Consider the following 16463-nt stretch of genomic DNA (forward strand, 5'->3'; position numbering starts at 1 on the left):
TACTACTGCAGCAAATAGGGGCATACAATCAAGGATTGCAAAAAACGTATCCACGATAAAAAGAACGGCACGTTGAAGCCTACGTGGAATGTTAGACAGGTAGCAAATTGTGTTGAACCAGAATTAGATCTTTTCATGGTTATAGAAGAAATGTGCTCAACTGCTCAAACAGTACCAGGAGATTGCTCATGGGTACTTGACAATGGAGCTTCCCGACACATGACCAGCAAAAAGGATTATTATGGTTCCCTTAAGCCTCTACATGAACCTATCTGTAGCTGCTATCATTGCTCGTGACTATGAAGTTCGATTTATGAAAATAACAGCTGAGATCATTGATAGCAATGGCAGCATTGTGGGCGAAGGTATTCGAAAGAATAACCTATATGAGTTTGTGGCACTTGCTACAACAACTAGAGATACAACAAGCAGACTTTGGCATGAAAGGTTTGGACACATCTCCTATGCAGTTTTGAAGGAGATGCAGAGAAAGGAAATGGTGGTTGATCTGTCTGTAGTTGTTGATACTGCAGAGCCTAGTGAAGCTTGCATGCTGGGCAAGCAACATCGTATGTCATTTCCACAAGAGAGCAACAACAAATCAAAGCTTCCTCTAGAGTTGGTACATGCAGATCTTTGGGAAATGACTACTCCTGCACTAGGAGGATCTTTCTATTTTATGCTGTTAGTCGACGATTATAGTAGAAAGATGTGGGTGTACTTTCTTTGTGATAAGGCTGAGGTTTTTGTAAAATTTAAAGTGTGGTATAAAGTTGTTGAAAATGAGACAAATTTGCAGTTAAAGAAACTTCGAATAGATCGAGGAGGTGAGTTCACATTAGGGAGTTCAACAATTATTGTAGTGCATTTGGCATCAAGCGCCAATTGTCGGCAAAAACTCCACAACAGAATGGTGTTGTGGAACAGCAAAATCGCATTGTGATGGAGATGGCTAGAGCAATGATGAAGGCACAAGACCTTTCAAAATTGTTTTGGGAAGAAGCTGTTAATACAACTGTGTATATCCTCAATTGATGCTTCACTAAAGCTTTGGGGAACAAAACACCTCACGAGGCTTACTCTGGTAATAAACCCTCTGTTTCTCATCTTAGAAGATTTGGTTGCAGATGTTTTGTGCATGTTCCAAATGACAGTTGAAGGAAGTTAGATGACAAGAGTTGCAAGTGCATCTTCTTGGGATACAATACATAATCGAATGCATATCGTCTGTATGATGTAGAGGCAAAGAAGATCGTCACAAGCTGAGATGTTGTATTTGATAAAGGACCACACTTAGTGTGAGCCCACTTTTTCATCAACCGATTAAGTAACCCACCATGTGCCTCACTCTGAGCAGCAGATTGAGGTGAATGATGAAGAAATTCAAAACCAGCCTGTTGTACTAGTAGCACCTATTCAGAAGCCACATCCGAGGTGGGTATAACAGCTCTTTAACGAAGGCAATTCAGAACCTGTGAATCAAAATTCACAACTTGATGAACCTCGAAGGTCAAAGAGAATAGAGGAACAACAACGATCAGCAAAACACTTGGTAAATATGGCCTTAATGACTGATATAATCTGTACAATTAAGGAACCAAGTAGCCTAGATGAAGCGTTGGTTGATCCGAAGTGGAGAACGGCTATGGAAGTTGAATATGAAAGTATCATAAAAAATAATACTTGGGAGATTGTGGATCGTCTCCCTCATAGGAAGGTAATCGGCACGAAGTGGATATGGAAGGTAAAATATAAAGCTAATGGTACTTTAGAGAAGTACAAAGCACGCCTTGTTGCACAAGGGTTTTCTCAGGTGGAAGGTTTTGATGTTACTGAAACCTTTGTATCAATAGCTCGCATAGAAACAATCCGTCTGGTTTTGGCTACTACTGCACATAGAAGCTAGGTGCTATTTCAAATGGACGTGAAGTCTGCATTCCTTAATGGTCTTTTTAAAGAGGAGGTTTATGTGATGCAACCACCTGGATTTGAATTACCAAATTCAGACAACAAAATGTGTGTAGGTTGAAGAAAGCCTTGTATGAGCTCAAACAAGCCCCCAAAGCTTGGTACCGAAGGATTGATTCTTTCTTCACCAATTATGGATTTTGTAGAAGTACCTCTGATGCAAATTTATATGTACTAAAGGAGAATGAGATGTATGTAATAATTGTACTATATGTAGATGATCTTGTGCTTATAGGTGACCACAAGGAGAAGATCAACAACATCCGTGAAGGCCTATGCTCAGAATTCGAGATGACAGACTTGGGGCTACTCCACTTCTTCTTAGGCATTGAAGTGTGACAGCATCTAGGAGAAATCTTTATTTCTCAGCAACGATATGCTAAAGAGTTATTGAAGACATTTAGGATGGCAGAGTGCACTCCAGTGGTTACTCCAATGGAAGTAAACATTAAGCTCTCCATTGAAGATCCCTCTCCACTTGTTGATACAAAGAGGTACAGAAGTCTAATTGGGAGTTTGGTGTACCTATGCAACACAAGGCCTGATATCAGTTTTACAATTGGTATTTTGAGTAGATTTGCAAATAATCCACGAGAAATTCACTGGAAGGCTGGAATGAGGGTCCTTAAGTATATAAAAGGGACTCCTCATTTTGGCATCTCTTATACATCAGGGAACTCCCTAATTGGATATTGTGACTCTGATTGGGTAGGAGATACTGATTCCAGAAAGTCAGTTTCTGGATATTGTTTTCTCTTTGGGAATGGAATTATCTCACGGACAAGCAAGAAGCAGCCAACAGTGTCGCTATCATCCACAGAAGTCAAGTACAAGTCAGCTTGTCTCACCTCATGTGAAATTGTCTGGATAAGAAGACTTCTTACTGATATTGGGATAACGATAAATGCTGCAACTCTGATTCACTGTGACAATCAAAGTTGCATAGCTATCAGTAAGAACTTGATATTCCATGCAAGAACCAAACACATTGAGATTTAGTATCATTACTGTAAGAACCCGAACCGTGATAAATGGGTTTAATTCTAAAGAGGGACATTTTGGCAAAAGTGCAAGATTCGTCGACGAAGCCGAATTTCGTTGACGAAGCCTGTGTTCTTCTCATCGACGAAATTCAGAGACTCGTCGACGAGGAGAAGCCAAGGAGTCTCGGAAAAGAACCGGTGATCTCAAATTCGTTGATGAGGCCACCGATTCGTCGACAAAGTCAATGAAAGATTCGTTGACGAGAACACTATTTCGTTGACCAAATTGGGCCGGGTCAAAGGGCTATAAAAGGAAATTTTCATTTCTTCACCAAGTAACTTAGATTTCTCTATTTCTCTCTCACTCTAAACCTTTCTTTACTCTCTCTCTCTCTAGATTTATTCACCGATCATTCATGGAATCGGAAATCTGAAGTTACCATGAGGATCGTGGAAGGATTCTCTATAGTTTCTACGGATCGGAATCTTGTTTCGGAGATTTTCGGGTTTTGACGAATCGAGGGAAGGCTCGGTTTTCAATTCTGATCTGGTAGTTTTGTAGGTATCAGTCTTGTGAGTATATTCTGTACTGTGATTTGTAGGTTTTGGAACTCGGTTTGCTGTTTAGGGTCCTTAGAGTTCGGGATTTGCTTTTCGAGGAAAAAGTAAGGGGAACTATGTTTACATTGGTTATTTTTGAAATCGGACTCGGTGGAACTGTGGTCTACGGTCCTCTGTGTGTTTTGGCTACTAGTTTGGGGGGGATCTAACGGGGAAAATTATGAGTTTTATTATTACAGTTTTGGGAAAAAGGAGGCGACAGGCTGAATCTCGGGTTTTGTTGAAAATCGAGTATATGTGTGATTTATACTGTGATATTGGGATGACCGTGCCTTGACTCGTTTAAACTGTATTTGTTTGAGAAACCATGATTTAGATTACCAAATGGATGTGGTTTGTTTGGTTATATGAGCATGCATGTGTGTGTGATATGTTGAAATGCTAGTAGGAACTGGGCTCCGAAATTGTTCCACGTACTGAGTGTCTGGCCCTATATCCGAGGGCGTGTGTTTATCGCCTGCCACGTAGGCAAGAGTGTCCGGCTCTATATCCAAGGGTGTGAGCCTATACCGGTAGATCAGGCTGGAGGGTGTGGATCCACTAGTTAGCGTTGGTACGATGTCATGGGAGTCGGGGACTAGCCATGTGCTGGTGGCGCCGTGCTTCGCGGGTTGACCGGGCTAACTCCGGATTGTCGAAGATCGGCTTTGGGCCGAAGGGTGTGACAACACCAGGATTGCTGATCATGTGTTGTGTGTGCGTGTATGCACTGTGTAAATTAGTACCGGATTGCATTCAACTGCGTGTATGTTGCATCATGATAACACTCAAATGCCACACACTGATATAACATGTGTTCTTCCTTACTGAGAGGTGTCTCATCCCTGCGGTACTTACATTTTTACAGGTCCTTCGGGTAACCGGAACTAGCGTCCTGGTGTAGGGAGCGTAGTGTCTGGTGTATCGCGTTTAGAGCTAGGTAAGTGCTAAGACTGTAATTTTGGTGGGTTGCCATTTTGGGATGTGTTGGGCACCCGTTTGTACATTTTGATAGAGCATTGTGTCTGCTCTTGTATAGACTCTGGTATGGTATTGCATATGTATGTATGGTTTTTTCGCTGCGTATATGATTGTGTTTGGATGTGTTTAAGGTGTCTGGGAACCCCACGGGGTCAGACCCTCATCCTTTGTACTATATCGTATGATACAGGGACATGTTAGTTACATTTTCACCCTTGGGTCCCATTTCAGGGTTCGGGGCGTGACAGCTTTGTATCAGAGCTAACCAAGTTAGTAGATCTTGTAGACTTGGTTAGGCTTAGTTATGAGTACATACCAGAGTATAGGATGTGGATATGGGTAGAGTTGGTTGAGGGTTGTTCGTTGCTAGACCGGGATTTGTCGACGGTATTCTTTGTTTTTCCTGGGATGACGATTCCAGTAAGGTCATTGCAGATCATTGATGACTTTCGTGTCGGTGTGATAGGACAGACCTAGACCTGGCAGGAAGTAGTTAACACGATTAGTGTAGATCATTGTGTTAACTGTTTGTGTTGTAGGGATACTGATAGATTCCTATTGTGCTGCAGAATGGAGCCCAAAGATAATAACTTGGGAAGTGGCTCCGAGGAGACTACGAGTGATGAATCTCCTTCTGTGCCTCGAGGTTTGACGAGGCAGGTATTACGGGAGATCGGGCGGAGTGTGAGGAGACGCGAGCACTCTCCAGTTGCTGCGGACCATTAAGAGGTTCACACGCATGCATCCTCCGACGTTCTCTGGGGGACCTGACCCCACGATAGCAGAGAATTGGGTGGAGAAGACTGAGAGGATCTTAGAGGTCCTGCACTGCACGGATAGGCAGCGAGTCCTTTATGCCACCTTCCAGCTATCTGGGGAGGTGGGTCGATGGTGGACTGCAGTGAATCGGCTAGAGAAGCAGAGAGCAGATCCTAAGGAGATGACATGGAGCCGTTTCAAGAAAGTATTCTTCGACAGATACTTTTCGGCTTCTGTACATGATACGAAGGCAGATGAGTTTTCTGCGTTGACTCAGGGGAGTATGACGGTGCAGGGGTATGTAGCTCGGTACATAGAGCTGTCCCGCTTTGCACTATGTATGATTTCGAGCGAGTATGAGAAGACTCGGAGGTTCGAAAAGGGTTTGAAGAAGGATATCCGCAGACTGGTGGGTATGCTTCAAATCCGCGAGTTCTCGGTGTTGGTGGATAAGGCTACGGTGATTGAGACCGGTATCCGAGAGGACGAGGTGGATTGGGAATCGAGGAAGAGGACTGTACCTTCTGGTTCTCAGACAGGATCTCTCAGGGATCGTGGAAGCAAAGGAACAAAGGCTCGGGCTACCGTCAGAATACCAAGCGTCAGGATTCTCAGGGGAGTTAGACCAGTGGTCGTTGTACCAAATGCCACATACAGCACGAGGGTGAGTGTCGGCCTTTTGATGGTAACTGCTACAACTGTGGTCGACCTAGTCACATGGCTCGTGATTGTCATGCACCAAGGCGAGATGTGCCTGCATTCAGTGGGGACCGAGGGAGCAATCAGATACCTCGGGGAACCGTTCAGGCGAATACAGTTCCGGCCAGAGTATACTCTTTTACTCCAGCGAACGCTGAGCATGCAGGTAATGTGGTGAAAGGTACCTTATTATTGCTTTTTTGTAAAGCTTCTGTTCTGTTTGATTCGGGTGCAACCCATTCTTTTGTATCTGTAAATTTTGTGGGACGGTGTGGGGTTGAGACCCGAGACATGAATGAGGTGTTATCTGTTACTACGCCATCTGGGAGTGTATCTTTTTGTAGGAAGATGTTGGTAGACTGCCCAGTGGAAATTCAGGAGAAGTTTCTACCGGTGAATCTTGTAATATATGACATGTCGGGGTTCGATGTCATTCTAGGGATGGATTGGTTGTTCTCCAGTTATGCTGTGATCGACTTTTGTAGGAAGGTGGTAGTTTTCAGACCTCCTGGGGAGCAAGGGTACGAATTCGTGGGATCGTGTGTGCGTCCAGCGCCACAGATTTTATTGGCACTACAGGCGAGGAGGCTACTCTTAGACGGATGTCAAGGGTACCTAACTTGTATGAAGGAATTGCTGCGGGATGAGTTGAGACTCGAGGACATTCGGGTAGTTAGCGAATTCTCGGAGGTGTTTCTAGATGATTTACCCGGTTTACCTTCGGATCGTGAGGTGAAGTTTGTGATAGAGTTGCTGCCCGATAAGGCACCGATCTCTAAAGCTCCGTACCGGATGGCTCCAGCAGAACTTCGAGAGTTAAAGGAGCAGTTACAGGAATTACTGGACAGGGGATTTATTCGACCTAGTGTTTCGCCCTGGGGAGCTCCAATACTGTTTGTGAAGAAGAAGGACGAGTCGATGCGGATGTGCATTGATTATCGTGAGATTAACAAGGTAACTGCGAAAAATCGCTATCCTTTACCTTGTATAGATGATCTTTTTGACCAGTTGTAGGGGACACAGGTCTTTTCGAAGATTGACTTGCGGTCAGGATATCATGAGGTGAGGGTTAGAGCGGAGGATGTAGCGAAGACTGCTTTCCGAACCAGATATGGCCACTATGAGTTCTTAGTCATGCCTTTTGGGTTGACAAATGCTCCGGCGGTGTTTATGAATCTGATGAACAGGGTTTTCCATGAGTACCTAGATCGATTCGTAGTGGTATTCACTGATGACGTTCTAGTATACTCGAGGAGTACGGAAGAGCATGTGGAACATTTGAGGTTAGTGTTATAGATTCTGCGGAAGAAGAAGCTGTATGCTAAACTGAAGAAGTGTGAATTTTGGTTGAGTCAGATTGCGTTCTTAGGTCATGTGGTTACTGGGGATGGTATATCAGTTGACCTTAACAAGATTGAAGCTGTAGTTGACTGGGTAAGGCCGAGAAATGTGCAGGAGGTTCGGAGTTTTCTAGGACTGATGGGTTACTATCGTCGGTTCGTAGAGAGTTTCTCTAAACTGTCTGGACCTCTGACACGATTGACCAGGAAAGGAGTGCAGTTTGAGTGGACCAGTGATTACGAGCAGTGCTTTCAGGAATTGAAGCACTGGTTGGTTACTGCTCCAGTGTTGACCATTCCTTCAAGGGATGGTGGGTTTGTGATTTATAGCGACGCGTCTCTGAAAGGCTTGGGATGTTTACTCATGCAGCAAGGTAAGGTAGTAGCGTATGCCTTTCGGCAACTGAAGGAATATGAGAAGAACTATCCTACGCATGATCTGGAATTGGCTGCTGTGGTATATGCATTGAAGATCTGGCGACATTATTTGTACAGGGTGCAGTGTGAGATATTCACTGACCATAAGAGCCTTAGATATTTCTTCACACAGAAGGAGTTGAACATGAGACAGATGCGGTAGCTAGAGTTGATTAAAGATTACGATTGCACGATCAGTTATCACCCGAGGAAAGCTAATGTGGTGGCTGATGCGTTGAGTCGGAAGTCAGGGCCTACGGATGTATCTGTGGTTGTAACTCAGTGTCACATCAGACGGGATTTGGAGAGCTCAGGTATAGAGTTGGTGGTTGGTGATCATCAGGCTTATCTTGCTGGTTTGGTGGTCTAACTGCTGGTTTGGTGGTCTAACCAACCTTATTTGAGCGTATAAAAGCCGCGTTGGCTAGTGATGCAGAGTTGGTAGAGGTTATGAGAAAGGTACAGCAGGGACTGGCTACAAAATTTAACATCTCCGAGAGAGGTGTGTTGAGGTTTGGGATCAGACTGTGTGTTTCGAACGATGATGAGATTAGAAGGACGATTTTAGAGGAGGCACATTGTTCTATGTATACGGTACATCCTGGTAGTACGAAGATGTATCAAGACCTGCGTGAGACTTTCTGGTGGTCGTATGAAGAGGCCGATTGTTCAGTTCGTGGAGCAGTGTCTGACGTGTCAGCAGGTGAAAGTTGAACATCAGAGGTCGGCAGGGTCATTGCAGCCTTTGCCTATTTCGGTGTGGAAATGGGAGCATATTTCCATGAATTTTGTGACCGGATTGCCACCAGTACTTCACGGGTAGAATGCTATTTGGGTGATCGTGGATAGATTGATGAAATCTGCTCATTTCATACCAATGAAAGTTAGCTATCCTTTGAGTAGGCTAGCAGATTTGTACGTGCATGAGATTGTGAGAATGCATGGAGTACCGGTGTCCATAGTATCGGATCGGGATCCGAGATTTACTTCTCGATTCTGGATGAACTTGCAGGAGGCATTGGGGACGAAACTTACTTTCAGTATAGCGTTCCACCCCCAGACTAATGGACAGTCGGAGAGGACGATTCAGATATTGGAAGATATGTTGCGAGCTTGTGTGTTAGACTTCGGTGGTAGTTGGATACAGGTTATGCCACTTGTAGAGTTCGCTTATAATAACAACTTCCAGTCTAGTATCGGGATGACACCATTCGAGGCTTTGTATGGTCGGAGGTGTTGATCTCCTTTGTGTTGAGATGAGGTTGGTGAACATCAGGTGTTAGGACCTGAACTTGTGCAGCAGACGTCTGAGAAGGTGGGTTTGATTCGGGAGAGGATTAGATCAGCTCAGAGTCGGCAGAAGAGTTATGCAGATGTTCGCTGCCGTGAGTTAGAGTTCGAAGTGGGAGGTAAGGTATTTCTGCGTATCGCTCCGATAAAAGGAGTGATGAGAGGGCAAGTTGAGTCCGAGGTATATTGGACCATTCAAGGTACTTGAGCGAGTGGGTCCAGTAGCCTACAGAGTTGCATTACCTCCAGCACTTTCGAGGGTCCATGATGTGTTTCACGTATCCATGTTGAGAAGGTACGTGCTGGATCCTTCAAATGTTCTTAGTTATGATGAGTTGGAAATTGGGGATACTTTAGCGTATGAGGAGATAACTGTTCAGGTTCTAGACCGTAAAGTTCAGAAGCTTCGTACCAGAGAGATACTGTTAGTGAAGGTATTGTGGCAGAACCACGAGGTTGAGGAAGCTTCTTGGGAACTGGAAACGGAGATACGCCGGAAGTATCCACAGTTATTTTGAGCACTTGTACATGATCCTACTGTGAGTTGGGATAGGTGGTTAGTCGTCGGGAGTGTGTGTATTGTGAACTCCTGAAACCGTTGTATATGTAACCACGGTATTCCTCCACCATAAGTGAGGGTATGTAAGTGTGTGTGTATGATGGGACTGCGCTGTAGTAGTCGCCGACTCGCCAGTTTATTGTTGGTAGTTCGTATATGTGTATTTCGGGTATGACTTTATGAATGAGAGATGACAGATTTCGAGGACAAAATTTTTGTAAGGAGGGGAGATTATAAGAACCCAAACCGTGATAAATGGGTTTAATTTTAAAGGGAGGGACATTTTGGTAAAAGTGCAAGATTCGTCGACAAAGCCAAATTTCATTGACGAAGCCTGTGTTCTTCTCGTCAACGAAATTCAGAGACTCGTCGACGAGGAGAAGCCGAGGAGTCTAAAAAAAAAATCGGCAATCTCAGATTCGTCGACGAGGCCACTGATTTGTCGACGAAGTAAATGAAAGATTCGTCGATGAGAACACTATTTCGTCGACGAAATTGGGCCAGGTCAAAGGGCTATAAAAGGAAATTTTCATTTCTTCTTCACTAAGTAACTTAGATTTCTCTCTCTCTCTCTCTCTCTAAACCTCTCCCTACTCTCTCTCTCTCTAGATTTCTTCGCCGATCATTGATGGAATCGGAAATCTGAAGTTACCTTGATCTCTCTTTAGATTTCTTCGCCGATCATTGATGGAATCGGAAATCTGAAGTTACCACGATCTCTCTCTAGATTTCTTCGCCGATCATTGATGGAATCGGAAATTTGAAGTTACCACGAGGATCGTGGAAGGATTCTCTACAGTTTCTATGGATCGGAATCTAGTTTATGAGATTTTCGGGTTTTGACGAAAAATCGAGGTAAGGTTCGGTTTTCAATTCTGATCCGGTAGTTTTGTAGGTATTAGTCTTGTGAGTACTGTAATTTGTAGGTTTTGGAACTTGGTTCGCTGTTTAGGGACCTTAGAGTTCGAGATTTGCTTTTCGGGGAAAAAGTAAGAGGAACTATGTTTATATTGGTTATTTTTGAAATCGGACTCGGTGGAACTGTGGTCCACGGTCCTGTGTGTGTTTTGGCTACTAATTTGGGAGGGATCTAACGGGAAAAACTATGAGTTTTTCATTATTATAGTTTTGGGAAAAAGGGGGTGACAGGCTGAATCCCGGATTTTGTTGAAAACCGAGTATATGTGTGATTTATACTGTGATATTGGGATGGTCGTGCCTTGACTTGTTTAAACTGTATTTGTTTAAGAAACCATGATTTAGATTACCAAATGGGTGTGGTTTGTTCGGTTATATGAGCATGCATGTATGTGTGATATGTTGAAATGCTAGTAGGAATTGGGTATTGTACCAGGTACTAAGAGTGTCCGACTTTATATCCGAGGGCGTGTGTTTATCACCTGCCATGTAGGCAAGAGTGTCCGACTCTATATCCGAGGGCGTGAGCCTATACCAGCAGATCAGGCCGAAGGGTGTGGATCCACCAGTTAGCGTCGGTACGATGTCATGGGAGTAGGGGACTAGTCATGTGCAGGTGGCGCCGTGCTTCACAAGTTGACCGGGCCAACGCCGGATTGTCGCGGACCGGCTTTGGGCCGAAGGGTGTGACGACACCGGGATTGCTGATCATGTGTTGTGTGTGCGTGTATGCATTGTGTAAATTAATACTGGATTGCATTCAACTGCGTGTATGTTGCATCATGATAACGCTCAAATGCTACACACTGATATAACCTCTGTTCTTCCTTACTGAGAAGTGTCTCACCCCTACTGTATGTACATTTTTACAGGTCCTTCGGATAATCGGAATTAGCGTCCTGGTGTAGGGAGCGTAGTGTCTGGTGTACCGCGTTTAGCGCTAGGTAAGTGTTAGGACTATAATTTTGGTGGGTTGCCATTTTGGGATGTGTTGGGCACCCGTTTGTACATTTTGATAGAACATTGTGTCTGCTCTTGTATAGACTCTCGTATGGTATTGCATATGTATGTATGGTTTTTCCACTGCGTATATGATTGTGTTTGGATGTGTTTAGGATGTCTGGGAACCCCACGGGGTCGGACCCTCATCCTTTGTACTGTATTTTTGGATGATTTGTATGATACAGGGACAGGTTAGTTACATTTTCACCCTTGGGTCCCATTTTGAGGTTCGGGGCGTGACAATTACATACGAGAACTCATTGAGGATGAGGTACTGAGATGGAGTTGCCTAACACAAGATAATCATGCAGATATCCTCACCAAAGCATTGGGTAGTTCCGACTTCCAGAAGCATCGGGATGCTCTTGGTATTGGTCCAAGAGCGTAGGTGGACATTGAGGGGTGTGTTGGTGTATATGTGTGCAATGTCCACCTCCCACGAATTAATTGGTACACTTACCTGAAATATGGTTCAGATGAGGTTGAAGCTGTAGACCGCAATGGTACTACGAAGACAGAAGACATTCCCCTTTGAGACACAGGGGTCTGGGGGCTCGGTGGGGGGTATGGGGGGGCAGTGCCCCCGAGACGGTATGGCGTATCCAGTGTGAACAGTTGGCACGGTATGTCAAAGACGGCCACTAATGTCAAAATCGGCCATGGTAGGTGAGCTACCACCACCTACCATAGTAGGTGAGCCACCCATGTGCTTCTTCCACAAACCAAAGACTATAAATAAGATCCCCCCCACCGGAGCACTACACACATCTCAACTACAAGATTGTGTCCTCTTTTGTTTTTCTATTTGTTGTCCTTTCGCCATTGAAGCTCATTTAGTGAGTGCATGGTTGGACAAATTGTTGTAATCTGATTGTTGTAATAAAACTTTGTGTTATCTCTTCAATCTTTTATTCAAAACAGATCTTGGTGTTGTTATTCTACACTCATGTCTTTTATGTTCTTTTTGAATTTTTTTTTTTTGGGGCATAAAATGGCCAAAGGAGCAAGCTAAGTGCAGCATTTGACTTAAATCATGTCCTTAGATGTGTCCATTCATTTCCAATAATAAAAAATAACACAATTAATTTCGACATGTGTCAGACATGTATCCCAGCCATGTTGGGGGCATTTAGTGTCCAACACGTGTTGAATATTGTCACCTTGGCCCTTTTGAAGTGTGCGTGTTTCCTAGTCTACTACCCATTGTTGAAGGCAAACTTAAGCATAGCTGCATTGAACCGTGCTCCTGGAGATTGCTTTAGACCATATAAGGATTTTTTAGATGATACGCCAATGTATACTATCTTTAAGCAACAAACCAGGTGGTTGCTCCCTATAGATCACCATGTAGGAAGGCATTCTTCACGTCTAATTGATACAAAGACCAATGACACATGGTGACTAAGGAGATGAACAAACATGTTGAGGCAATTTTGGCAAGCAGGGAGAATGTGTCAAAATAATTTGAACCGTACACCTAATTATATCCTTCATTAACAAGCTGGGCCTTCAAAGGAGCCAAAGAACCATGGGATTGAACTCCATGGTATACACTCGACAGCCAACAACAGACTTATTAGCATGTACCAGTGCCTAGGTGTCATTATCCTGTTGCATACACCTCTTCTAGGCCATGGGGTTAAGGCTTCAAAGATAGGGTTAGGAAGAACAACATTCAATATAATACTAACACTTTTTTTTTTTTTGTGTAAAAGAAGGCGGCACCTCCTAACTTTATTAGAAAAACCCCTCACTTATGGCGGAGGAAAACCGTGGTTACAATTTTGAGACTTTGGGACAACAAAAGCAAATTCGAAGACCCTAAAACTAACTTAACCAACATAAACCAAACCAAACAACAGTTATATAAGGGTGACAGAAAATCACAAAAAATGAAATTAGAGATTGGATGTTTGGTATAGGTTGGGAAATTATAGCCGGCGTCCGTCCCTCCAACATGGCCCTATGCTGGTCCATTGGATGCATGACGCATGGCTCATGCTGAAAAAATGGATCACGTGAAGCCAACACCGTTAATCTGAAACATCGACGCCAACAACGTGACAGCAATGCCAGCGGAATATTCCTGCAATTCCCAACCTCCACTGCCTAGTGCAGGAACACATCAGCCACTAGAACAGTCGTCAGCAGCTCGATCAACAAAGCCGGCGATGTCGGCACTGCAGTCCAACTCCAATGGCACAATGTTGGGAATGGAGTAGAACTGCATGTTTGGCGGCGGTGGCAATGCGGCTCGCTCTCCGGGCCGGAGAGGCAGCTGACCCACTGGTGCTCCCTCATCTATGCCTCTGTTTCCAAGTTTATGTGTAAACATAAACATTGAACTCCCCAAATTTATTTTCAAAATTTTTCTTGCAAGTCAAGCTGGGCAATTCATTTTAATATTTTTTTTTTCCACAGGAAGCTTGCTCAGGTCTATCCTCATCTTGCCCCCTCTTGTTTCAATTTTCTTCCCCCATTTTGAGTATGAAATAATAAGAAAAAAACGCCATTGAAAGTCTTAATATATGTTGCCTACCATCTGTTTGTTGAAATGTTTATCTCAATGTATGTTCCATTATGTTTCCTATTACCCATTGAATTTGGTGGCTGCCAGAGATTATGTGGTTGCCGGAGATTTTCTGAAAATGAAGCTCAAAATAGAGCACATGGAATATGAGCAACAGAAAACAGATTTGGTGGCTGCTGGAAATTTTATTTTGCTTTGGAAATTTTGTTCTCAAATGAACCCGCAATTTTGTACTGGTCGGGGCTGGACCATGGCGCCTACATCGGCGGCTTTGTTGAGACGTCATGACGAAGATGGAGCCACCGGTGACTGGACATTGGAGGTTGACAATTGCGGGAATATTCCGGTGGCGTTGCTGTGCACGTTGTCGGCATCGGTGTTTTGGATTAACAGCGTTGGCTTCACATGATTCATTTTTCCAGCATGAGCCACGCATCATGCATCAAGCGGACCGGCATAGGGCCCACGTTGGACGGACGGGCTTCGGCTATAATTTCCCGTATAGGTCTGCTTATCTTTTTGGACAGCAATAAGAAGATCAACATCTTGAGAAATGAGATCATCTAATGAGAAAACCAAAGCATAGAAGTAGAAGTTGGAGGAGACTTTGTTCTTTTGGGTGGTTATCGTGTGTACTCCTGGAAATTACGATGATCTAGAGGACGAAAGGGCTCAAATTAGATGAAAATGCAGGAGGAAGATTAGGCAAATATAATAGAATGGAATTTGGAAGGCTAGGGAGAGGAAAGGGAGGTCTCAAGGAATCAAATGGTATGTGATAAACTCAAAGAAGGTAGTATCAATAGAAACAAGAAAGGATGCAAGATAGGACTACAACAACAATATCTGTTTTGAGTACATGAGTAGCCCAGAAGAATACATTTTATGGTATGAGGATCCTACTTATCCACCCTTGGAGTTAACTAATGGACAAAGGACACACTTGAATATATGAGGAGGTGACTAATGGGCAAAGGACACACTTGAATATATGAGGAGGTGACGAGAATAAAGGAACTTGAGGAGAGAATAGAATGGGATGTTTTACCTCATAGAACAGACGGTGACGTTATGTGGATAAGAGAACAAGCTATGAGCATGACATCGCTCAAAAACACTTTAGGAAAATTCATCTGACACAAGAATGTATGACTTCCAGGATATGTCTATTTTACCTCTTTGGAGCTCCATTTTGTTGTGGAGTGTGGGCACAAGATGATTGATTAATGATACCATACTTAGTTGTACAGGTAGTGAATTGGTTATTGAAGTGCTACTTTCACTACGGAATGTTTAGACAAGTAAATTAAAGTGAATCTTTATCTTAGAACAAAAGGCACGAAAGATACGAAATAACTTAGTGTGATTTTTTACTAAACCAAGCTAAGTCATCCTTGAGTAGTCATTGATAATAGTGACACAATATTGCAAACTCAAATTTGACACAGCCTAACTACAGCCCTAAACATTGAAATGAACTAACATGAAAAGGTTTGTTGCCCATTTATTGAGTGGGGAAGCAAACGAAATACATAATGCTTTCACAATCGGCAAGAACTGATGCAGGGGCAGCCTCAAGGATATGCAGCCATGGGAGAGATTAGAAGAAATTGAAGAGAGGATGGAAGGGGAAGGGAGGAGAGAGGAGATACAAGGGTGAAACTCATGTTCAATCAATTCAAACTCAACAGTAATTGCTTACAGCATGGCTTTCATACACCATCTATAAGAAAGTCTCTTCAAATGAAATTACACATAACCCCATAAAACTAAATTATATTACAAATATACCTATAGAATACACAAATACTACAAGCAACCCCCCAAATACACATAATACTCTACTAATTTAAACTAAACGCATAATAAACTACTAATTGAACCCAACAATTCCTTGACCCAACTCTTAATTATTCTCCAACAAGGATTTTCCCAAGGTCTTGCATCTTGTCCTACATCATGCACACTTGACTAGTTACAAAACTCAATGTAGGAACCAATTGTTTTGACATGTCGAACAGAATGATGAAAGAATGTTGTAGAACAATTAATGGATGTTGTCCTTATTTCCCATAGCTGTTATATTGGAACCATCGACAAGGTATCATGAGGTAAGTTTTTAGAATAGTGGAGGATGGAACAGAAATTGGTTTTACCCGTCATATGTTCAGTTGCTTTTGAATCTACAGCCAAATGACTATAGGATAAATACTTGACGACAAGCAAGTTGTAGGGTTACCTCTTTAGGCAAGAGATGTGACGGGAAGTGAAGGTTGGTGGGATGCCTGATATTGCAAGAACTTATTCTCTTCCTTTAAGATGATACAATAGCTACTCTCCACTTGTTGAGTCAGGAAGAATGGAAATTTTGGCTGTTGCGCTGGCGTAGTGTAGGGCCTCTACCACGGCCACTCTAA

At 43.3% G+C, this 16463-nt stretch overlaps 1 protein-coding gene across 5 annotated transcripts in view; it reads left to right on the plus strand.

The window, feature by feature from the left end:
• Positions 1-16463, plus strand: part of LOC131159852 (mannose-1-phosphate guanylyltransferase 1-like) — a 36219-nt gene that overhangs the window by 15538 nt on the left and 4218 nt on the right. For 2 of the 5 annotated variants that reach the window (XM_058115040.1, XM_058115038.1), the window contains exon 2: positions 11387-11458. The exons of 2 other annotated variants lie outside the window; for them this stretch is intronic. The gene's annotated coding sequence lies outside the window, so the exon portion shown is untranslated. Of the gene's footprint in view, positions 1-4419; positions 4492-11386; positions 11459-16463 lie in introns of those variants that run through there. One more of the 5 variants, XM_058115042.1, reaches the window with a different exon arrangement.

Source organism: Malania oleifera, chromosome 7 (assembly GCF_029873635.1).
Source record: "Malania oleifera isolate guangnan ecotype guangnan chromosome 7, ASM2987363v1, whole genome shotgun sequence".
Lineage (NCBI taxonomy): Eukaryota > Viridiplantae > Streptophyta > Magnoliopsida > Santalales > Ximeniaceae > Malania > Malania oleifera.